Source organism: Cervus elaphus, chromosome 19 (assembly GCF_910594005.1).
Source record: "Cervus elaphus chromosome 19, mCerEla1.1, whole genome shotgun sequence".
Lineage (NCBI taxonomy): Eukaryota > Metazoa > Chordata > Mammalia > Artiodactyla > Cervidae > Cervus > Cervus elaphus.
Window position 1 is genome coordinate 99,728,147 of NC_057833.1, and position 24,905 is coordinate 99,753,051.

Consider the following 24,905-nt stretch of genomic DNA (forward strand, 5'->3'; position numbering starts at 1 on the left):
GCTTCTCTCAGCTGTAGGTATGTGAGAGGGACCCTGAGTTTGCGGCCTCAAGTGGAATGGACACTGCAATGCCCTGACTTGAAATAAGGCCGGATATCCCTGCAGTGACTTGAATGCAGGCTCATCTTGCATCTCCCAAAACGAAAGGATGTCTGAATCCCCTGTGGAGACCACAGAGAAAGACCTAGTTCCCCAGCTCATCGCGACCGGAGGCCTCACATCCTTTGAAAACTCCAGAGGTACGAGGAGATCAGTGCCTCCAAAGGAGACGATGCCTGACTCCTCGTGAAACTTGATAGGAGTCCCAGGATTCCTGTGGCAGGTGGAAAGGGACCCTTGGTCTCCTTCCTCAGCTGGAGAGGCGTCCCAATTGCCCTGCCAAGCCTCGAGGAGAATCCCGAGTTGTCCCTCGCAACTAGGCAGGAGTCCTGCCATCGCTGAACAAACACGTGTGTGTAAGGGCCATCCCCGTCGTAACTCGAGAATATACCCCAGGTTCCCGCCGCAACTCGAGAAAAACCATGAGACTTCCCCCTCGCCGCGAGATGAGGCCTGATTCCCCTGCACTGCGTGCAGAGCAATTCCGTGTTGCACATCACACATGAAAGGAGCCTTGATTTCCTTCATGGCACTCCAGAGAAACCCCAAGAACACTGTTTCAAGGCTAGCGGGATCCTGAGGTCACTGTAGCAACACGAAAGAGCTCCGAGGACCAAAAATCAACTCGAGATGAGAGGGTAGTCCCTGGCTTCGACTCCAGAGGAATACCACCTTACCACAAGCACCTCAAGAGGAGGCTTCTCTCAGCTCTAGGTATGTGAGAGGGACCCTGAGTTTGTGGCCTAAAGTGGAAAGGACACTGCGATGCCCTGACTCGAAATAAGGCCGGATATCCCTGCAGTGACTTGAATGCAGGCACGTCTTGCATCTCCCAAGATGAAAGGATGTCTGAATCCCCTGTGGAGACCACAGAGAAAGACCTAGTTCCCCATCTCATCGCGACCGGAGGCCTCACATCCTTTGAAAACTCCAGAGGTACGAGGAGATCAGTGCCTCCAAAGGAGACGATGCCTGACTCCTCGTGAAACTTGATAGGAGTCCCAGGATTCCTGTGGCAGGTGGAAAGGGACCCTTGGTCTCCTTCCTCAGCTGGAGAGGCGTCCCAATTGCCCTGCCAAGCCTCGAGGAGAATCCCGAGTTGTCCCTCGCAACTAGGCAGGAGTCCTGAAGTCGCTGAACAAACACGTGGCTGGAAGGCCCATCTCCGTCATAACTCGATAATATACCCCAGGGTCCCGCGGCAACGCGAGAAAAACCATGAGACTTCCCCCTCGCCGCGAGATGAGGCTCGATTCTCCTGCACTGCATGCAGAGCAATTCCGTGTTGCACATCACACATGAAAGGAGCCTTGATTTCCTTGATGGCACTCCAGAGAAACCCCAAGAACACTGTTTCAAGGCTAGAGGGATCCTGAGGTTACTGTAGCAACACGAAAGAGCTCCGTGGACCAAAAATCAACTCGAGATGAGAGGTTAGTCCCTGGTTTCGACTCCAGAGGAATACCAGCTTACCACAAGCACCTCAAGAGGAGGCTTCTCTCAGCTCCAAGTATGTGAGAGGGACCCTGATTTTTGGCCTCAATTGGAATGGACACCGCGATGCCCTGACTCGAAATAAGGCCGGATATCCCTGCAGTGACTTGAATGCAGGCTCGTCTTGCATCTCCCAAGATGAAAGGATGTCTGAATCGCCTGTGGATTCCACAGAGAAAGACCTAGTTCCCCACCTCATGGCGACAGGAGGCCTCACATCATTTGAACACTTCAGAGGTACGCGGAGATCAGTGCCTCCAAAGGAGTCGATGCCTGACTCCTCATGAAACTTGATAGGAGTCCCAGGATTCCTGTGGCACGTGGAAAGGGACCCTTGGTCTCCCGCCTCAGCTGGAGAGGCGTCCCAATTGCCCTGCCAAGCCTCGAGGAGAATCCCGAGTTGTCCCTCGCAACTACGCAGGAGTCCTGACGTCGCTGAAGAAACACGTGGGTGGAAGGGCCATCCCCGTCGTAACTCGAGAATATACCCCAGGTTCCCGTCGCAACTCGAGAAAATCCATGAGAATTCCCCCTCGCCGCGAGATGAGGCCCGATTCCCCTGCACTGCATGCAGAGCAATTCCGTGTGGCACATCACACATGAAAGGAGCCTTGATTTCCTTGATGGCATTCCAGAGAAACCCCGAGAACACTGTTTCAAGGCTAGAGGGATCCTGAGGTCACTGTAGCAACACGAAAGAGCTCCGTGGACCAAAAATCAACTCGAGATGAGAGGTTAGTCCCTGGCTTCGACTCCAGAGGAATACCACCTTACCACAAGCATCTCAAGAGGAGGCTTCTCTCAGCTCTAGGTATGTGAGAGGGACCCTGAGTTTGCGGCCTCAAGTGGAATGGACACCCCGATGCCCTGACTTGAAATAAGGCCGGATATCCCTGCAGTGACTTGAATGCAGGCTCGTCTTGCATCTCCCAAGACGAAAGGATGTCTGAATCCCCTGTGGAGACAACAGAGAAAGACCTAGTTCCCCACCTCATGGCGACAGGAGGCCTCACATCATTTGAACACTCCAGAGGTACGCGGAGATCAGTGCCTCCAAAGGAGACGATGCCTGACTCCTGGTGAAACTTGATAGGAGTCCCAGGATTCCTGTGGCACATGGAAAGGGACACTTGGTCTCCCGCCTCAGCTGGAGAGGCGTCCCAATTGCCCTACCAAGCCTCGAGGAGAATCCCGAGTTGTCCCTCGCAACTAGGCAGGAGTCCTGACGTCGCTGAACAAACACGTGGCTGGAAGGCCCATCCCCGTCATAACTCGAGAATATACCCCAGGTTCCCGTCGCAACTCGTGAAAAACCATGAGACTTCCCCCTCGCCGCGAGATGAGGCCCGATTCCCCTGCACTGCGTGCAGAGCAATTCCGTGTTGTACATCACACATGAAAGGAGCCTTCATTTCCTTGATGGCACTCCAGAGAAACCCCAAGAACACTGTTTCAAGGCTAGAGGGATCCTGAGGTCACTGTAGCAACACGAAAGAGCTCCATGGACCAAAAATCAACTCGAGATGAGAGGTTAGTCCCTGGCATCGACTCCAGAGGAATACCACCTTACCACAAGCACCACAAAAGGAGGCTTCTCTCAGCTCTAGGTATGTGAGAGGGACCCTGAGATTGCGGCCTCAAGTGGAATGGACCCTGCGATGCCCTGACTCGAAATAAGGCTGGATATTCCTGCAGTGACTTGAATCCAGGCTTGTCTTGCATCTCCCAAGATGAAAGGATGTCTGAATCCCCTGTGTAGATCACAGAGAAAGACCTAGTTCCCCACCTCATGGCGACCGGAGGCCTCACATCATTTGAACACTCCAGAGGTACGCGGAGATCAGTGCCTCCAAAGGAGACGATGCCTGACTCCTCGTGAAAGTTGATAGGAGTCCCAGGATTCCTGTGGCACGTGGAACGGGACCCTTGGTCTCCCGCCTCAGCTGGAGAGGCGTCCCAATTGCCCTGCCAAGCCTCGAGGAGAATCCCGAGTTGTCCCTCGCAACTAGGCAGGAGTCCTGCCATCGCTGATCAAACACGTGTGTGTAAGGGCCATCCCCGTCGTAACTCGAGAATATACCCCAGGTTCCGGCCGCAACTCGAGAAAAACCATGAGACTTCCCCCTCGCCGCGAGATGAGGCCTGATTCCCCTGCACTGCATTCAAAGCAATTCCGTATTGCACATCAAACATGAAAGGAGCCTTGATTTCCTTGATGGCACTCCAGAGAAACCCCAAGAACACTGTTTCAAGGCTAGAGGGATCCTGAGGTCACTGTAGCCACAAGAAAGAGCTCCGTGGACCAAAAATCAACTCGAGATGAGAGGTTAGTCCCTGGCTTCGACTCCAGAGGAATACCACCTTACCACAAGCACCTCAAGAGGAGGCTTCTCTCAGCTCTAGCTATGTGAGAGGGACCCTGAGTTTGTGGCCTAAAGTGGAATGGACACTGCGATGCCCTGACTCGAAATTAGGCCGAATATCCGTGCAGTGACTTGAATGCAGGCACGTCTTGCATCTCCCAAGATGAAAGGATGTCTGAATCCCCTGTGGAGACCACAGAGAAAGACCTAGTTCCCCATCTCATCGCGACCGGAGGCCTCACATCCTTTGAAAACTCCAGAGGTACGAGGAGATCAGTGCCTCCAAAGGAGACGATGCCTGACTCCTCGTGAAACTTGATAGGAGTCCCAGGATTCCTGTGTCAGGTGGAAAGGGACCCTTGGTCTCCTTCCTCAGCTGGAGAGGCGTCCCAATTGCCCTGCCAAGCCTCGAGGAGAATCCCGAGTTGTCCCTCACAACTAGGCAGGAGTCCTGACATCGCTGAACAAACACGTGGCTGGAAGGCCCATCTCCGTCATAACTCGAGAATATACCCCAGGGTCCCGCCGCAACGCAAGAAAACCATGAGACTTCCCCCTCGCTGCGAGATGAGGCTCGATTCTCCTGCACTTCATGCAGAGCAATTCCGTGTTGCACATCAAACATGAAAGGAGCCTTGATTTCCTTGATGGCACTTCAGAGAAAGCCCAAGAACACTGTTTCAAGGCTAGAGGGATCCTGAGGTTACTGTAGCAACACGAAAGAGCTCCGTGGACCAAAAATCAACTCGAGATGAGAGGTTAGTCCCTGGTTTCGGCTCCAGAGGAATACCACCTTACCACAAGCACCTCAAGAGGAGGCTTCTCTCAGCTCCAAGTATGTGAGAGGGACCCTGATTTTTGGCCTCAAGTGGAATGGACACAGCGATGCCCTGACTCGAAATAAAGCCGGATATCCCTGCAGTGACTTGAATGCAGGCTCGTCTTGCATCTCCCAAGATGAAAGGATGTCTGAATCCCCTGTGGATTCCACAGAGAAAGACCTAGTTCCCCACCTCATGGCGACCGGAGGCCTCACATCATTTGAACACTCCAGAGGTACGCGGAGATCAGTGCCTCCAAAGGAGACGATGCCTGACTCCTCGTGAAACTTGATAGGAGTCCCAGGATTCCTGTGGCACGTGGAAAGGGACCCTTGGTCTCCCGCCTCAGCTGGAGAGGCGTCCCAATTGCCCTGCCAAGCCTCGAGGAGAATCCCGAGTTGCCCCTCGCAACTAGGCAGGAGTCCTGACGTCGCTGAACAAACACGTGTGTGTAAGGGCCATCCCCGTCGTAACTCGAGAATATACCCCAGGTTCCCACCGCAACTCGAGAAAAACCATGAGACTTCCCCCTCGCCGCGAGATGAGGCCCGATTCCCCTGCACTGCGTGCAGAGCAATTCCTTGTTGCACATCACACATGAAAGGAGCCTTGATTTCCTTGATGGCACTCCAGAGAAACCCCAAGAACACAGTTTCAAGGCTAGCGGGATCCTGAGGTCACTGTAGCAACACGAAAGAGCTCCGTGGACCAAAAATCAACTCGAGATGAGAGGTTAGTCCCTGGCTTCGACTCCAGAGGAATACCACCTTACCACAAGCACCTCAAGAGGAGGCTTCTCTCAGCTCTAGGTATGTGAGAGGGACCCTGAGTTTGTGGCCTAAAGTGGAATGGACACCGCGATGCCCTGACTCGAAATAAGGCCGGATATCCCTGCAGTGACTTGAATGCAGGTTCGTCTTGCATCTCCCAAGATGAAAGGATGTCTGAATCCCCTGTGGAGACCACAGAGAAAGACCTAGTTCCCCACCTCATCGCGACCGGAGGGCTCACATCCTTTGAAAACTCCAGAGGTACGCGGAGATCAGTGCCTCCAAAGGAGACGATGCCTGACTCCTCTTGAAACTTGATAGGAGTCCCAGGATTCCTGTGGCAGGTGGAAAGGGACCCTTGGTCTCCTTCCTCAGCTGGAGAGGCGTCCCAATTGCCCTGCCAAGCCTCGAGGAGAATCCCGAGTTGTCCCTCGCAACTAGGCAGGAGTCCTGAAGTCGCTGAACAAACACGTGGCTGGAAGGCCCATCTCCGTCATAACTCGATAATATACCCCAGGGTCCCGCGGCAACGCGAGAAAAACCATGAGACTTCCCCCTCGCCGCGAGATGAGGCTCGATTCTCCTGCACTGCATGCAGAGCAATTCCGTGTTGCACATCACACATGAAAGGAGCCTTGATTTCCTTGATGGCACTCCAGAGAAACCCCAAGAACACTGTTTCAAGGCTAGAGGGATCCTGAGGTTACTGTAGCAACACGAAAGAGCTCCGTGGACCAAAAATCAACTCGAGATGAGAGGTTAGTCCCTGGTTTCGACTCCAGAGGAATACCAGCTTACCACAAGCACCTCAAGAGGAGGCTTCTCTCAGCTCCAAGTATGTGAGAGGGACCCTGATTTTTGGCCTCAATTGGAATGGACACCGCGATGCCCTGACTCGAAATAAGGCCGGATATCCCTGCAGTGACTTGAATGCAGGCTCGTCTTGCATCTCCCAAGATGAAAGGATGTCTGAATCGCCTGTGGATTCCACAGAGAAAGACCTAGTTCCCCACCTCATGGCGACAGGAGGCCTCACATCATTTGAACACTTCAGAGGTACGCGGAGATCAGTGCCTCCAAAGGAGTCGATGCCTGACTCCTCATGAAACTTGATAGGAGTCCCAGGATTCCTGTGGCACGTGGAAAGGGACCCTTGGTCTCCCGCCTCAGCTGGAGAGGCGTCCCAATTGCCCTGCCAAGCCTCGAGGAGAATCCCGAGTTGTCCCTCGCAACTACGCAGGAGTCCTGACGTCGCTGAAGAAACACGTGGGTGGAAGGGCCATCCCCGTCGTAACTCGAGAATATACCCCAGGTTCCCGTCGCAACTCGAGAAAATCCATGAGAATTCCCCCTCGCCGCGAGATGAGGCCCGATTCCCCTGAACTGCATGCAGAGCAATTCCGTGTGGCACATCACACATGAAAGGAGCCTTGATTTCCTTGATGGCATTCCAGAGAAACCCCGAGAACACTGTTTCAAGGCTAGAGGGATCCTGAGGTCACTGTAGCAACACGAAAGAGCTCCGTGGACCAAAAATCAACTCGAGATGAGAGGTTAGTCCCTGGCTTCGACTCCAGAGGAATACCACCTTACCACAAGCATCTCAAGAGGAGGCTTCTCTCAGCTCTAGGTATGTGAGAGGGACCCTGAGTTTGCGGCCTCAAGTGGAATGGACACCCCGATGCCCTGACTTGAAATAAGGCCGGATATCCCTGCAGTGACTTGAATGCAGGCTCGTCTTGCATCTCCCAAGACGAAAGGATGTCTGAATCCCCTGTGGAGACAACAGAGAAAGACCTAGTTCCCCACCTCATGGCGACAGGAGGCCTCACATCATTTGAACACTCCAGAGGTACGCGGAGATCAGTGCCTCCAAAGGAGACGATGCCTGACTCCTGGTGAAACTTGATAGGAGTCCCAGGATTCCTGTGGCACATGGAAAGGGACACTTGGTCTCCCGCCTCAGCTGGAGAGGCGTCCCAATTGCCCTACCAAGCCTCGAGGAGAATCCCGAGTTGTCCCTCGCAACTAGGCAGGAGTCCTGACGTCGCTGAACAAACACGTGGCTGGAAGGCCCATCCCCGTCATAACTCGAGAATATACCCCAGGTTCCCGTCGCAACTCGTGAAAAACCATGAGACTTCCCCCTCGCCGCGAGATGAGGCCCGATTCCCCTGCACTGCGTGCAGAGCAATTCCGTGTTGTACATCACACATGAAAGGAGCCTTCATTTCCTTGATGGCACTCCAGAGAAACCCCAAGAACACTGTTTCAAGGCTAGAGGGATCCTGAGGTCACTGTAGCAACACGAAAGAGCTCCATGGACCAAAAATCAACTCGAGATGAGAGGTTAGTCCCTGGCTTCGACTCCAGAGGAATACCACCTTACCACAAGCACCACAAAAGGAGGCTTCTCTCAGCTCTAGGTATGTGAGAGGGACCCTGAGATTGCGGCCTCAAGTGGAATGGACCCTGCGATGCCCTGACTCGAAATAAGGCTGGATATTCCTGCAGTGACTTGAATCCAGGCTTGTCTTGCATCTCCCAAGATGAAAGGATGTCTGAATCCCCTGTGTAGATCACAGAGAAAGACCTAGTTCCCCACCTCATGGCGACCGGAGGCCTCACATCATTTGAACACTCCAGAGGTACGCGGAGATCAGTGCCTCCAAAGGAGACGATGCCTGACTCCTCGTGAAAGTTGATAGGAGTCCCAGGATTCCTGTGGCACGTGGAACGGGACCCTTGGTCTCCCGCCTCAGCTGGAGAGGCGTCCCAATTGCCCTGCCAAGCCTCGAGGAGAATCCCGAGTTGTCCCTCGCAACTAGGCAGGAGTCCTGCCATCGCTGATCAAACACGTGTGTGTAAGGGCCATCCCCGTCGTAACTCGAGAATATACCCCAGGTTCCGGCCGCAACTCGAGAAAAACCATGAGACTTCCCCCTCGCCGCGAGATGAGGCCTGATTCCCCTGCACTGCATTCAAAGCAATTCCGTATTGCACATCAAACATGAAAGGAGCCTTGATTTCCTTGATGGCACTCCAGAGAAACCCCAAGAACACTGTTTCAAGGCTAGAGGGATCCTGAGGTCACTGTAGCCACAAGAAAGAGCTCCGTGGACCAAAAATCAACTCGAGATGAGAGGTTAGTCCCTGGCTTCGACTCCAGAGGAATACCACCTTACCACAAGCACCTCAAGAGGAGGCTTCTCTCAGCTCTAGCTATGTGAGAGGGACCCTGAGTTTGTGGCCTAAAGTGGAATGGACACTGCGATGCCCTGACTCGAAATTAGGCCGAATATCCGTGCAGTGACTTGAATGCAGGCACGTCTTGCATCTCCCAAGATGAAAGGATGTCTGAATCCCCTGTGGAGACCACAGAGAAAGACCTAGTTCCCCATCTCATCGCGACCGGAGGCCTCACATCCTTTGAAAACTCCAGAGGTACGAGGAGATCAGTGCCTCCAAAGGAGACGATGCCTGACTCCTCGTGAAACTTGATAGGAGTCCCAGGATTCCTGTGTCAGGTGGAAAGGGACCCTTGGTCTCCTTCCTCAGCTGGAGAGGCGTCCCAATTGCCCTGCCAAGCCTCGAGGAGAATCCCGAGTTGTCCCTCACAACTAGGCAGGAGTCCTGACATCGCTGAACAAACACGTGGCTGGAAGGCCCATCTCCGTCATAACTCGAGAATATACCCCAGGGTCCCGCCGCAACGCAAGAAAACCATGAGACTTCCCCCTCGCTGCGAGATGAGGCTCGATTCTCCTGCACTTCATGCAGAGCAATTCCGTGTTGCACATCAAACATGAAAGGAGCCTTGATTTCCTTGATGGCACTTCAGAGAAAGCCCAAGAACACTGTTTCAAGGCTAGAGGGATCCTGAGGTTACTGTAGCAACACGAAAGAGCTCCGTGGACCAAAAATCAACTCGAGATGAGAGGTTAGTCCCTGGTTTCGGCTCCAGAGGAATACCACCTTACCACAAGCACCTCAAGAGGAGGCTTCTCTCAGCTCCAAGTATGTGAGAGGGACCCTGATTTTTGGCCTCAAGTGGAATGGACACAGCGATGCCCTGACTCGAAATAAAGCCGGATATCCCTGCAGTGACTTGAATGCAGGCTCGTCTTGCATCTCCCAAGATGAAAGGATGTCTGAATCCCCTGTGGATTCCACAGAGAAAGACCTAGTTCCCCACCTCATGGCGACCGGAGGCCTCACATCATTTGAACACTCCAGAGGTACGCGGAGATCAGTGCCTCCAAAGGAGACGATGCCTGACTCCTCGTGAAACTTGATAGGAGTCCCAGGATTCCTGTGGCACGTGGAAAGGGACCCTTGGTCTCCCGCCTCAGCTGGAGAGGCGTCCCAATTGCCCTGCCAAGCCTCGAGGAGAATCCCGAGTTGCCCCTCGCAACTAGGCAGGAGTCCTGACGTCGCTGAACAAACACGTGTGTGTAAGGGCCATCCCCGTCGTAACTCGAGAATATACCCCAGGTTCCCACCGCAACTCGAGAAAAACCATGAGACTTCCCCCTCGCCGCGAGATGAGGCCCGATTCCCCTGCACTGCGTGCAGAGCAATTCCTTGTTGCACATCACACATGAAAGGAGCCTTGATTTCCTTGATGGCACTCCAGAGAAACCCCAAGAACACAGTTTCAAGGCTAGCGGGATCCTGAGGTCACTGTAGCAACACGAAAGAGCTCCGTGGACCAAAAATCAACTCGAGATGAGAGGTTAGTCCCTGGCTTCGACTCCAGAGGAATACCACCTTACCACAAGCACCTCAAGAGGAGGCTTCTCTCAGCTCTAGGTATGTGAGAGGGACCCTGAGTTTGTGGCCTAAAGTGGAATGGACACCGCGATGCCCTGACTCGAAATAAGGCCGGATATCCCTGCAGTGACTTGAATGCAGGTTCGTCTTGCATCTCCCAAGATGAAAGGATGTCTGAATCCCCTGTGGAGACCACAGAGAAAGACCTAGTTCCCCACCTCATCGCGACCGGAGGGCTCACATCCTTTGAAAACTCCAGAGGTACGCGGAGATCAGTGCCTCCAAAGGAGACGATGCCTGACTCCTCTTGAAACTTGATAGGAGTCCCAGGATTCCTGTGGCACGTGGAAAGGGACACTTGGTCTCCCGCCTCAGCTGGAGAGGCGTCCCAATTGCCCTGCCAAGCCTCGAGGAGAAACCCGAGTTGTCCCTCGCAACTAGGCAGGAGTCCTGACGTCGCTGAAGAAACACGTGGGATGCAGGGCCATCCCTGTTGTAACTCGAGAATATACCCCAGGTTCACGCCGCAACTCGAGAAAAACCATGAGACTTCCCCCTCGCCGCGAGATGAGGCCCGATTTCCCTGCACTGCGTGCAGAGCAATTCCGTGTTGCACATCAAACATGAAAGGAGCCTTGATTTCCTTGATGGCACTCCAGAGAAACCCCAAGAACACTGTTTCAAGGCTAGAGGGATCCTGAGGTCACTGTAGCAACACGAAAGAGCTCCGTGGACCAAAAATCAACTCGAGATGAGAGGTTAGTCCCTGGCTTCGACTCCAGAGGAATACCACCTTACCACAAGCACCTCAAGAGGAGGCTTCTCTCAGCTCTAGGTATGTGAGAGGGACCCTGAGTTTGCGGCCTCAAGTGGAATGGACACCGCGATGCCCTGACTCGAAATAAGGCCGGATATCCCTGCAGTGACTTGAATGCAGGCTCGTCTTGCATCTCCCAAAACGAAAGGATGTCTGAATCCCCTGTGGAGACCACAGAGAAAGACCTAGTTCCCCATCTCATTGCGACCGGAGGCCTCACATCCTTTGAAAACCCCAGAGGAACGCGGAGATCAGTGCTTCCAAAGGAAACGATGCCTGACTCCTCAAGAAAATTGATAGGAGTCCCAGGATTCCTGTGGCACGTGGAAAGGGACCCTTGGTCTCCCGCCTCAGCTGGAGAGGCGTCCCAAATACCCTGCCAAGCCTCGAGGAGAATCCCGAGTTGTCCCACGCAACTAGGCAGGAGTCCTGACGTCGCTGAACAAACACGTGAGTGGAGGGACCATCCCCGTCTGAACTCGAGAATATACCCCAGGTTCCCGCCGCAACTCGAGAAAAACCATGAGACTTCCCCCTCGCCGCGAGATGAGGCCCGATTCCCCTGCACTGCGTGCAGAGCAATTCCGTGTTGCACATCACACATGAAAGGAGCCTTGATTTCCTTGATGGCACTCCGGAGAAAACCCAAGAATACTATTTCAAGGTTAGAGGGTTCCTGAGGTCACTGTAGCAACACGAAAGAGCTCCGTGGACCAAAAATCAACTCGAGATAAGAGGGTAGTCCCTGGCTTCGACTCCAGAGGAATACCACCTAACCACAAGCACCTCAAGAGGAGGCTTCTCTCAGCTCTAGGTATGTGAGAGGGACCCTGAGTTTGCGGCCTCAAGTGGAATGGACACCGCGATTCCCTGACTCGAAATAAGGCCGGATATCCCTGCAGTGACTTGAATGCAGGCTCGTCTTGCATCTCCCAAGACGAAAGGATGTCTGAATCCCCTGTGGAGACCACAGAGAAACACCTAGTTCCCCACCTCATAGCGACCGGAGGCCTCATATCCTTTGAAAACTCCAGAGGTACGCGGAGATCAGTGCCTCCAAAGGAGACGATGCCTGACTCCTCGTGAAACTTGATAGGAGTCCCAGGATTCCTGTGGCACGTGGAAAGGGACCCTTGGTCTCCCGCCTCAGCTGGAGAGGCGTCCCAATTGCCCTGCCAAACCTCGAGGAGAATCCCGAGTTGTCCCTCGCAAAGAGGCAGGGGTCCTGACGTCGCTGAACAAACAGGTGGGTGAAAGGGCCATCCCCGTCGTAACTCGAGAATATACCCCAGGTTCCCGCCGCAACTCGAGAAAAACCATGAGACTTCCCCCTCGCCGCGAGATGAGGCCCGTTTCCCCTGCATTGCGTGCAGAGCAATTCCGTCTTGCATATCACAAATGAAAGGAGCCTTGATTTCCTTGATGGCACTCCAGAGAAACCCCAAGAACACTGTTTCAAGGCTAGAGTCATCCTGAGGTCACTGTAGCTACACGAAAGAGCTCCGTGGACCAAAAATCAACTCGAGATGAGAGGTTAGTCCCTGGCTTCGACTCCAGAGGAATACCACCTTACCACAAGCACCTCAAGAGGAGGCTTCTGTCAGCTCTAGCTATGTGAGAGGGACCCTGAGTTTGCGGCCTCAAGTGGAATGGACACCGCGATGCCCTGACTCGAAATAAAGCCGGATATCCCTGCAGTGACTTGAATGCAGGCTCGTCTTGCATTTCCCAAGACGAAAGCATGTCTGAATCCCCTGTGGAGACCACAAAGAAAGACCTAGTTCCCCAGTTCATCGCGACCGGAGGCCTCACATCCTTTGAAAACCCCAGAGGTACGCGGAGATCAGTGCCTCCAAAGGAGACGATGCCTGACTCCTCGTGAAACTTGATAAGAGTCCCAGGATTCCTGTGGCACGTGGAAAGGGACCCTTGGTCTCCCGCCTCAGCTGGAGAGGCGTCCCAATTGCCCTGCCAAGCTTCGAGGAGAATCCCGAGTTGTCCCTCGCAACTAGGCAGGAGTCCTGACGTCGCTGAACAAACACGTGGCTGGAGGGCCATCCCCGTCGTAACTCGAGAATATACCCCAGGTTCCCGCCGCAAATCGAGAAAAAACATGAGACTTCCCCCTCGCCGCGAGATGAGGCCCGATTCCCCTGCACTGCGTGCAGAGCAATTCCGTGTTGCACATCACACATGAATGGAGCCCTGATTTCCTTGATTGCACTCCAGAGAAAACCCAAGAACACTGTTTCAAGGCTAGAGGGATCCTGAGGTCACTGTAGAAAAACGAAAGAGCTCCGTGGACCAAAAATCAACTCGAGATGAGAGGTTAGTCCCTGGCTTCGACTCCAGAGGAATACCACCTAACCACAAGCACCTCAAGAGGAGGCTTCTCTCAGCTCTAGGTATGTGAGAGGGACCCTGAGTTTGCGGCCTCAAGTGGAATGGACACCGCGATGCACTGACGGAAATAAGGCCGGATATCCCTGCAGTGACTTGAATGCAGGCTCGTCTTGCATCTCCCAAGACGAAACGATGACTGAATCCCCTGAGGAGACCACAGAGAAAGACCTAGTTCCCCACCTCATCGCGACCGGAGGCCTCACATCCTTTGGAAACTCCAGAGGTACGCGGAGATCAGTGCCTCCAAAGGAGACGATGCCTGACTCCTCGTGAAACTTGATAGCAGTCCCAGGATTCCTGTGACACGTGGAAAGGGACCCTTGATCTCCCGCCTCAGCTGGAGAGGCGTCCCAATTGCCCTGCCAAGCCTCGAGGAGAATCCCGAGTTGTCCCTCGCAACTAGGCAGGTGTCCTGACGTCGCTGAACAAACACGTGGGTGGAGGGCCATCCCCGTCGTAACTCGAGAATATACCCCAGGTTCCCGCCGCAAATCGAGAAAAACCATGAGACTTCCCCCTCGCCGCGAGATGAGGCCCGATTCCCCTGCACTGCGTGCAGAGCAATTCCGTGTTGCACATCCCACATGAAAGGAGCCTTGATTTCCTTGATGGCACTCCAGAGAAAACCCAAGAACACTGTTTCAAGGCTAGAGGGATCCTGAGGTCACTGTAGAAAAACGAAAGAGCTCCGTGGACCAAAAATCAACTCGAGATGAGAGGTTAGTCCCTGGCTTCGACTCCAGAGGAATACCACCTAACCACAAGCACCTCAAGAGGAGGCTTTTCTCAGCTCTAGGTGTGTGAGAGGGACCCTGAGTTTGCGGCCTCAAGTGAAATGGACACCGCGATGCACTGACGGAAATAAGGCCGGATATCCCTGCAGTGACTTGAATGCAGGCTCATCTTGCATCTCCCAAGACGAAAGGATGACTGAATCCCCTGAGGAGACCACAGAGAAAGACCTAGTTCCCCACCTCATCGCGACCGGAGGCCTCACATCCTTTGGAAACTCCAGAGGTACGCGGAGATCAGTGCCTCCAAAGGAGACGATGCCTGACTCCTCGTGAAACTTGATAGGAGTCCCAGGATTTCTGTGCCACTTGGAAAGGGACCCTTGGTCTCCCGCCTCAGCTGGAGAGGCGTCCCAATTGCCCTGCCATGCCTCGAGGAGAATCCCGAGCTGTCCCTCGCAACTAGGCAGGAGTCCTGACCTCGCTGAACAAACACGTGGTTGGAAGGGCCATCCCCGTCGTAACTCGAGAATATACCCCAGGTTCCCGCCGCAACTCGAGAAAAACCATGAGACTTCCCCCTCGCCGCGAGATGAGGACCGATTCCCCTGCACTGCGTGCAGAGCAATTCCGTGTTGCACATCACACATGAAAGGAGCCTTGATTTCCTTGATGACACTCCAGAGAAACCCCAAGAACACTGTTTCAAGGCTAGAGGGATCCTGACGTCACTCTAGCAACATGAAAGAGCTCCGTGGACCAAAAATCAACTCGAGATGAGAGGTTAGTCCCTGGCTTCGACTCCAGAGGAATACCACCTTATCACAAGCACCTCAAGAGGAGGCTTCTCTCAGCTCTAGGTATGTGAGAGGGACCCTGAGTTTGCGGCCTCAATTGGAATGGACACCGCGATGCACTGACGTGAAATAAGGCCGGATATCCCTGCAGTGACTTGAATGCAGGCTCGTCTTGCATTTCCCAAGACGAAAGCATGTCTGAATCCCCTGTGGAGACCACAGAGAAACACCTAGTTCCCCACCTCATCGCGACCTGAGGCCTCACATCCTTTGAAAACTCCAGAGGTACGCGGAGATCAGTGCCTCCAAAGGAGACGATGCCTGACTTCTCGTGAAACTTGATAGGAGTCCCAGGATTCCTGTGGCACGTGGAAAGGAACCCTTGGTCTCCCGCCTCAGCTGGAGAGGCCTCCCAATTGCCCTGCCAAGACTCGAAGAGAATCCCAAGTTGTCCCTCGCAACTAGGCAGGAGTCCTGACGTCGCTGAACAAATACGTGGGTGGAAGGGCCATCCCCGTCGTATCTCGAGAATATACCCCAGGTTCCCGCCGCAACTCGAGAAAAACCATGAGACTTCCCCCTCGCCGAGAGATGAGGCCCGATTCCCCTGCACTGCGTGCAGAGCAATTCCGTGTTGCACATCACACATGAAAGGAGCCTTGATTTCCTTGATGGCACTCCGGAGAAAACCCAAGAATACTATTTCAAGGTTAGAGGGATCCTGAGGTCACTGTAGCAACACGAAAGAGATCCGTGGACCAAAAATCCACTCGAGATGAGAGGTTAGTCCCTGGCTTCGACTCCAGAGGAATACCACCTAACCACAAGCACCTCAAGAGGAGGCTTCTCTCAGCTCTAGGTATGTGAGAGGGACCCTGAGTTTGCGGCCTCAAGTGGAATGGACACCGCGATGCCCTGACTCGAAATAAGGCCGGATATCCCTGCAGTGACTTGAATGCAGGCTCGTCTTGCATCTCCCAAGACGAATGGATGTCTGAATCCCCTGTGGAGACCACAGAGAAAGACCTAGTTCCCCATCTCATCGCGACCGGAGGCCTCACATCCTTTGAAAACCCCAGAGGAACGCGGAGATCAGTGCCTCCAAAGGAAACGATGCCTGACTCCTCATGAAACTTGATAGGAGTCCCAGGATTCCTGTGGCACGTCGAAAGGGACCTTGGTCTCCCGCCTCAGCTGGAGAGGCGTCCAATTGCCCTGCCAAGCCTCGAGGAGAATCCCGAGTTGTCCCTCGCAACTAGGCAGGAGTCCTGACGTCGCTGAACAAACACGTATGTGGAAAGGCCATCCCCGTCGTAAATCGAGAGTATACCCCAGATTCCCGCCGCAACTCGAGAAAAACCATGAGACTTCCCCCTCGCCGAGAGATGAGGCCCGATTCCCCTGCTTTGCGTGCAGAGCAATTCCGTCTTGCACATCACACATGAAAGGAGCCTTGATTTCCTTGATGGCACTCCAGAGAAACCCCAAGAACACTGTTTCAAGGCTAGAGGGATCCTGAGGTCACTGTAGCAACACGAAAGAGCTCCGTGGACCAAAAATCAACTCGAGATGAGAGGTTAGTCCCTAACTTCGACTCCAGAGGAATACCACCTACCACAAGCACCTCAAGAGGAGGCTTCTCTCAGCTCTAGGTATGTGAGAGGGACCCTGAGTTTGCGGCCTCAAGTGGAATGGACACCGCGATGCACTGACGGAAATAAGGCCGGATATCCCTGCAGTGACTTGAATGCTGGCTCGTCTTGCATCTCCCAAGACGAAAGGATGTCTGAATCCCCTGTGGAGACCACAGAGAAAGACCTAGTTCCCCACCTCATCGCGACCGGAGGCCTCACATCCTTTGAAAACTCCAGAGGTACGCGGAGATGAGTGCCTCCAAAGGAGACGATGCCTGACTCCTCGTGAAACTTCATAGGAGTCCCAGGATTCCTGTGGCACGTGGAAAGGGACCCTTGGTCTCCCGCCTCAGCTGGAGAGGCGTCCCAATTGCCCTGCCAAGCCTCGAGGAGAATCCCGAGTTGTCCCTCACAACTAGGCAGGAGTGCTGACGTCGCTGAACAAACACGTGTGTGTAAGGGCCATCCCCGTCGTAACTCGAGAATATACCCCAGGTTCCCGCCGCAACTCGAGAAAAACCATGAGACTTCCCCCTCGCCGCGAGATGAGGCCCGATTCCCCTGCACTGCGTGCAGAGCAATTCCGTGTTGCACATCACACATGAAAGGAGCCTTGATTTCCTTGGTGGCACTCCAGAGAAACCCCAAGAACACTGTTTCAAGGCTAGAGGGATCCTGAGGTCACTGTAGCAACACGAAAGAGCTCCGTGGAACACAAATCAACTCGCGATGAGAGGTTAGTCCCTGGCTTCGACTCCAGAGGAACATCACCTTACCACAAGCACCTCAAGAGGAGGCTTCTCTCAGCTCTAGGTATGTGAGAGGGACCCTGAGTTTGCGGCCTCAATTGGAATGGACACCACGATGCCCTGACTCGAAATAAGGCCGGATATCCCTGCAGTGACTTGAATGCAGGCTCGTCTTGCATCTCCCAAGACGAAAGGATGTCTGAATCACCTGTGTAGACCACAGAGAAAGACCTAGTTCCCCACCTCATCGCGACCGGAGGCCTCACATCCTTTGAAAACTTCAGAGGTACGCGGAGATCAGTGCCTCCAAAGGAGACGATGCCTGACTCCTCGTGAAACTTGATAGGAGTCCCAGGATTCCTGTGGCACGTGGAAAGGGACCCTTGGTCTCCCGCCTCAGCTGGAGAGGCGTCGCAATTGCCCTGCCAAGCCTCGAGGAGAATCCCGAGTTGTCCCTCGCAACTAGGCAGGAGTCCTGACGTCGCTGAACAAACACGTGTGTGGAAGGGCCATCCCCGTTGTAACTCGAGAATATACCCCAGGTTCCCGCCGCAACTCGAGAAAAACCATGAGACTTCCCCCTCGCCGTGAGATGAGGCCCGTTTCCCCTGCACTGCATGCAGAGCAACTCCGTATTGCACATCACACATGAAAGGAGCCTTGATTTCCTTGATGGCACTCCAGAGAAACCCCAAGAACACTGTTTCAAGGCTAGAGGGATCCTGAGGTCACTGTAGCCACACGAAAGAGCTCCGTGGACCAAAAATCCACTCGAGATGAGAGGTTAGTCCCTGGCTTCGACTCCAGAGGAATACCACCTAACCACAAGCACCTCAAGAGGAGGCTTCTCTCAGCTCTAGGTATGTGAGAGGGACCCTGAGTTTGCGGCCTCAAGTGGAATGGACACCGCGATGCACTGACGGAAATAAGGCCGGATATCCCTGCAGTGACTTGAATGCAGGCTCGTCTTGCATCTCCCAAGACGAAACGATGACTGAATCCCCTGAGGAGACCACAGAGAAAGACCTAGTTCCCCACCTCATCGCGACCGGAGGCCTCACATCCTTTGGAAACTCCAGAGGTACGCGGAGATCAGTGCCTCCAAAGGAGACGATGCCTGACTCCTCGTGAAACTTGATAGCAGTCCCAGGATTCCTGTGACACGTGGAAAGGGACCCTTGATCTCCCGCCTCAGCTGGAGAGGCGTCCCAATTGCCCTGCCATGCCTCGAGGATAATCCCGAGTTGTCCCTCGCAACTAGGCAGGAGTCCTGACGTCGCTGAACAAACACGTGAGTGGAGGGACCATCCCCGTCTGAACTCGAGAATATACCCCAGGTTCCCGCCGCAACTTGAGAAAAACCATGAGACTTCCCCCTCGCCGCGAGATGAGGCCCGATTCCACTGTACTGCGTGCAGAGCAATTCCGTGTTGCACATCACACATGAAAGGAGCCTTGATTTCCTTGATGGCACTCCAGAGAAACCCCAAGAACACTGTTTCAAGGCTAGAGGGATCCTGAGGTCACTGTAGCAACACGAAAGAGCTCCGTGGACCACAAATCAACTCGAGATGAGAGGTTAGTCCCTGGCTTCGACTCCAGAGGAATACCACCTAACCACAAGCACATAAAGAGGAGGCTTCTCTCAGCTCTCGGTATGTGAGAGGGACCCTGAGTTTGCGGCCTCAAGTGGAATGGACACCGCGATGCCCTGAGGCGAAATAAGGCCGGATATCCCTGCAGTGACTTGAATGCAGGCTCGTCTTGCATCTCCCAAGACGAAAGGATGTCTGAATCCCCTGTGGAGACCACAGAGAAAGACCTAGTTCCCCACCTCATCGCGACCGGAGGCCTCACATCCTTTGGAAACTCCAGAGGTACGCGGAGATCAGTGCCTCCAAAGGAGACGATTCCTGACTCCTCGTGAAACTTGATAGGAGTCCCAGGAATCCTGTGGCACGTGGAAAGGGACCCTTGGTCTCCCGCTTCAGCTGGAGAGGCGTCCCAATTGCCCTGCCAAGCCTCGAGGAGAATCCCGAGCTGTCCCTCGCAACTAGGCAGGAGTCCTGACCTCGCTGAACAAACACGTGGTTGGAAGGGCCATCCCCGTCGTAACTCGAGAATATACCCCAGGTTCTCGCCGCAACTCGAGAAAACCATGAGACTTCCCCCTCGCCGCGAGATGAGGCCCGATTCCCCTGCACTGCGTGCAGAGCAATTCCGTGTTGCACATCACACATGAAAGGAGCCTTGATTTCATTGATGACACTCCAGAGAAACCCCAAGAACACTGTTTCAAGGCTAGAGGGATCCTGACGTCACTGTAGCAACATGAAAGAGCTCCGTGGACGAAAAATCAACTCGAGATGAGAGGTTAGTCCCTGGCTTCGACTCCAGAGGAATACCACCTTACCACAAGCACCTCAAGAGGAGGCTTCTCTCAGCTCTAGGTATGTGAGAGGGACCCTGAGTTTGCGGCCTCAAGTGGAATGGACACCGCGATGCCCTGACTCGAAATAAGGCCGGATATCCCTGCAGTGACTTGAATGCAGGCTCGTCTTGCATCTCCCAAAACGAAAGGATGTCTGAATCCCCTGTGGAGACCACAGAGAATGACCTAGTTCCCCATCTCATCGCGACCGGAGGCCTCACATCCTTTGAAAACCCCAGAGGAACGCAGAGATCAGTGCCTCCAAAGGAAACGATGCCTGACTCCTCATGAAACTTGATAGGAGTCCCAGGATTCCTGTGGCACGTGGAAAGGGACCCTTGGTCTCCCGCCTCAGCTGGAGAGGCGTCCCAATTGCCCTGCCAAGCCTCGAGGAGAATCCCGAGTTGTCCCTCGCAACTAGGCAGGAGTCCTGACGTCGCTTAACAAACACGTATGTGGTAGGGCCATCCCCGTCGTAAATCGAGAATATACCCCAGGATCCCACCGCAACTCGAGAAAAACCATGAGACTTCCCCCTCGCCGCGAGATGACGCCCGATTCCCCTGCACTGCATGGAGAGCAATTCCGTGTTGCACATCACACATGAAAGGAGCCTTGATTTCCTTGATGGCACTCTAGGGAAACCCCAAGAACACTGTTTCAAGGCTAGAGGGATCCTGAGGTCACTGTAGCAACACGAAAGAGCTCCGTGGACCAAAAATCAACTCGAGATGAGAGGTTAGTCCCTAACTTCGACTCCAGAGGAATACCACCTTACCACAAGCACCTCAAGAGGAGGCTTCTCTCAGCTCTAGGTATGTGAGAGGGACCCTGAGTTTGCGGCCTCAAGTGGAATGAACACCGCGATGCACTGACGGAAATAAGGCCGGATATCCCTGCAGTGACTTGAATGCAGGCTCGTCTTGCATCTCCCAAGACGAAAGGATGTCTGAATCCCCTGCGGAGACCACAGAGAAAGACCTAGTTCCCCACCTCATCGCGACCGGAGGCCTCACATCCTTTGAAAACTCCAGAGGTACGCGGAGATCAGTGCCTCCAAAGGAGACGATGCCTGACTCCTCGTGAAACTTCATAGGAGTCCCAGGATTCCTGTGGCACGTGGAAAGGGACCCTTGGTCTCCCGCCGCAGCTGGAGAGGCTTCCCAATTGCCCTGCCAAGCCTCGAGGAGAATCCCGAGTTGTCCCTCGCAACTAGGCAGGTGTCCTGACGTCGCTGAACAAACACGTGGGTGGAGGGCCATCCCCGTCGTAACTCGAGAATATACCCCAGGTTCCCGCCGCAAATCGAGAAAAACCATGAGACTTCCCCCTCGCCGCGAGATGAGGCCCGATTCCCCTGCACTGAGTGCAGAGCAATTCCGTGTTGCACATCCCACATGAAAGGAGCCTTGATTTCCTTGATGGCACTCCAGAGAAAACCCAAGAACACTGTTTCAAGGCTAGAGGGATCCTGAGGTCACTGTAGAAAAACGAAAGAGCTCCGTGGACCAAAAATCAACTCGAGATGAGAGGTTAGTCCATGGCTTCGACTCCAGAGGAATACCACCTAACCACAAGCACCTCAAGAGGAGGCTTTTCTCAGCTCTAGGTGTGTGAGAGGGACCCTGAGTTTGCGGCCTCAAGTGAAATGGACACCGCGATGCACTGACGGAAATAAGGCCGGATATCCCTGCAGTGACTTGAATGCAGGCTCATCTTGCATCTCCCAAGACGAAAGGATGACTGAATCCCCTGAGGAGACCACAGAGAAAGACCTAGTTCCCCACCTCATCGCAACCGGAGGCCTCACATCCTTTGGAAACTCCAGAGGTACGCGGAGATCAGTGCCTCCAAAGGAGACGATGCCTGACTCCTCGTGAAACTTGATAGGAGTCCCAGGATTTCTGTGCCACTTGGAAAGGGACCCTTGGTCTCCCGCCTCAGCTGGAGAGGCGTCCCAATTGCCCTGCCATGCCTCGAGGAGAATCCCGAGTTGTCCCTCGCAACTAGGCAGGAGTCCTGACGTCGCTGAACAAACACGTGAGTGGAGGGACCATCCCCGTCTGAACTCGAGAATATACCCCAGTTTCCCGCCGCAACTTGAGAAAAACAATGAGACTTCCCCCTCGCCGCGAGATGAGGCCCGATTCCACTGCACTGCGTGCAGAGCAATTCCGTGTTGCACATCACACATGAAAGGAGCCTTGATTTCCTTGATGGCACTCCAGAGAAACCCCAAGAACACTGTTTCAAGGCTAGAGGGATCCTGAGGTCACTGTAGCAACACGAAAGAGCTCCGTGGACCACAAATCAACTCGAGATGAGAGGTTAGTCCCTGGCTTTGACTCCAGAGGAATACCACCTAACCACAAGCACCTCAAGAGGAGGCTTCTCTCAGCTCTAGGTATGTGAGAGGGACCCTGAGTTTGCGGCCTCAAGTGGAATGGACACCGCGATGCCCTGACTCGAAATAAGGCCGGATATCCCTGCAGTGACTTGAATGCAGGCTCGTCTTGCATCTCCCAAGACGAAAGGATGTCTGAATCCCCTGTGGAGACCACAGAGAAAGACCTAGGTCCCCACCTCATCGCGACCGGAGGCCTCACATCCTTTGGAAACTCCAGAGGTACGCGGAGATCAGTGCCTCCAAACGAGACGATGTCTGACTCCTCGTGAAACTTGATAGGAGTCCCAGGAATCCTGTGGCACGTGGAAAGGGACCCTTGGTCTCCCGCCTCAACTGGAGAGGCGTCCCAATTGCCCTGCCAAGCCTCGAGGAGAATCCCGAGCTGTCCCTCGCAACTAGGCAGGAGTCCTGACCTCGCTGAACAAACACGTGGTTGGAAGGGCCATCCCCGTCGTAACTCGAGAATATACCCCAGGTTCCCGCCGCAACTCGAGAAAAACCATGAGACTTCCCCCTCGCCGCGAGATGAGGACCGATTCCCCTGCACTGCGTGCAGAGCAATTCCGTCTTGCACATCACACATGAAAGGAGCCTTGATTTCCTTGATGGCACTCCAGAGAAACCCCAAGAACACTGTTTCAAGGCTAGAGGGATCCTGAGGTCACTGTAGCAACACGAAAGAGCTCCGTGGACCAAAAATCAACTCGAGATGAGAGGTTAGTCCCTAACTTCGACTCCAGAGGAATACCACCTACCACAAGCACCTCAAGAGGAGGCTTCTCTCAGCTCTAGGTATGTGAGAGGGACCCTGAGTTTGCGGCCTCAAGTGGAATGGACACCGCGATGCACTGACGGAAATAAGGCCGGATATCCCTGCAGTGACTTGAATGCTGGCTCGTCTTGCATCTCCCAAGACGAAAGGGTGTCTGAATCCCCTGTGGAGACCACAGAGAAAGACCTAGTTCCCCACCTCATCGCGACCGGAGGCCTCACATCCTTTGAAAACTCCAGAGGTACGCGGAGATCAGTGCCTCCAAAGGAGACGATGCCTGACTCCTCGTGAAACTTCATAGGAGTCCCAGGATTCCTGTGGCACGTGGAAAGGGACCCTTGGTCTTCCGCCTCAGCTGGAGAGGCGTCCCAATTGCCCTGCCAAGCCTCGAGGAGAATCCCGAGTTGTCCCTCGCAACTAGGCAGGAGTCCTGACGTCGCTGAACAAACACGTGGGTGGAGGGCCATCCCCGTCGTAACTCGAGAATATACCCCAGGTTCCCGCCGCAACTCGAGAAAAACCATGAGACTTCCCCCTCGCCGCGAGATGAGGCCCGATTCCCCTGCACTGCGTGCAGAGCAATTCCGTGTTGCACATCACACATGAAAGGAGCCTTGATTTCCTTGATGGCACTCCAGAGAAAACCCAAGAACACTGTTTCAAGGCTAGAGGGATCCTGAGGTCACTGTAGAAAAACGAAAGAGCTCCGTGGACCAAAAATCAACTCGAGATGAGAGGTTAGTCCCTGGCTTCGACTCCAGAGGAACATCACCTTACCACAAGCACCTCAAGAGGAGGCTTCTCTCAGCTCTAGGTATGTGAGAGGGACCCTGAGTTTGCGGCCTCAAGTGGAATGGACACTGCGATGCCCTGACGCCAAATAAGGCTGGATATCCCTGCAGTGACTTGAATGCATGCTCGTCTTGCATCTCCCAAGATGAAAGGATGTCTGAATTCCCTGTGGAGACCACAGAGAAAGAACTAGTTCCCCACCTCATCTCGACCGGAGGCCTCACATCCTTTGAAAACTTCAGAGGTACGCGGAGATCAGTGCCTCCAAAGGAGACGATGCCTGACTCCTCGTGAAACTTGATAGGTGTCCCAGGATTCCTGTGGCACGTGGAAAGGGACCCTTGGTCTCCCGCCTCAGCTGGAGGGGCGTCCCAATTGCCCTGCCAAGCCTCGAGGAGAATCCCGAGTAGTCCCTCGCAACTAGGCAGGAGTCCTGACGTCGCTGAAGAAACACGTGTGTGGAAGGGCCATCCCAGTCGTAACTCGATAATATAGCCCAGGTTCCCGCCGCAACTCGAGAAAAACCATGAGACTTCCCCCTCGCCGCATGATGAGGCCCGATTCCCCTGCACTGCGTGCAGAGCAATTCCATGTTGCACATCACACATGAAAGGAGCCTTGATTTCCTTGGTTGCACTCCAGAGAAACCCCAAGAACATTGTTTCAAGGCTAGAGGGATCCTGAGGTCACTGTAGAAACACGAAAGAGCTCCGTGGACCAAAAATCAACTCGAGATGAGAGGTTAGTCCCTGGCTTCGACTCCAGAGGAACATCACCTTACAACAAGCACCTCAAGAGGAGGCTTCTCTCAGCTCTAGGTATGTGAGAGGAACCCTGAGTTTGCGGCTCAAGTGGAATGGACACCACGATGCCCTGACTCGAAATAAGGCCGGATATCCCTACAGTGACTTGAATGCAGGCTCGTCTTGCATCTCCCAAGACGAAAGGATGTCTGAATCCCCTGTGGAGACCACAGAGAAAGACCTAGTTCCCCACCTCATCGCGACCGGAGGCCTCACATCCTTTGAAAACTTCAGAGGTACGCGGAGATC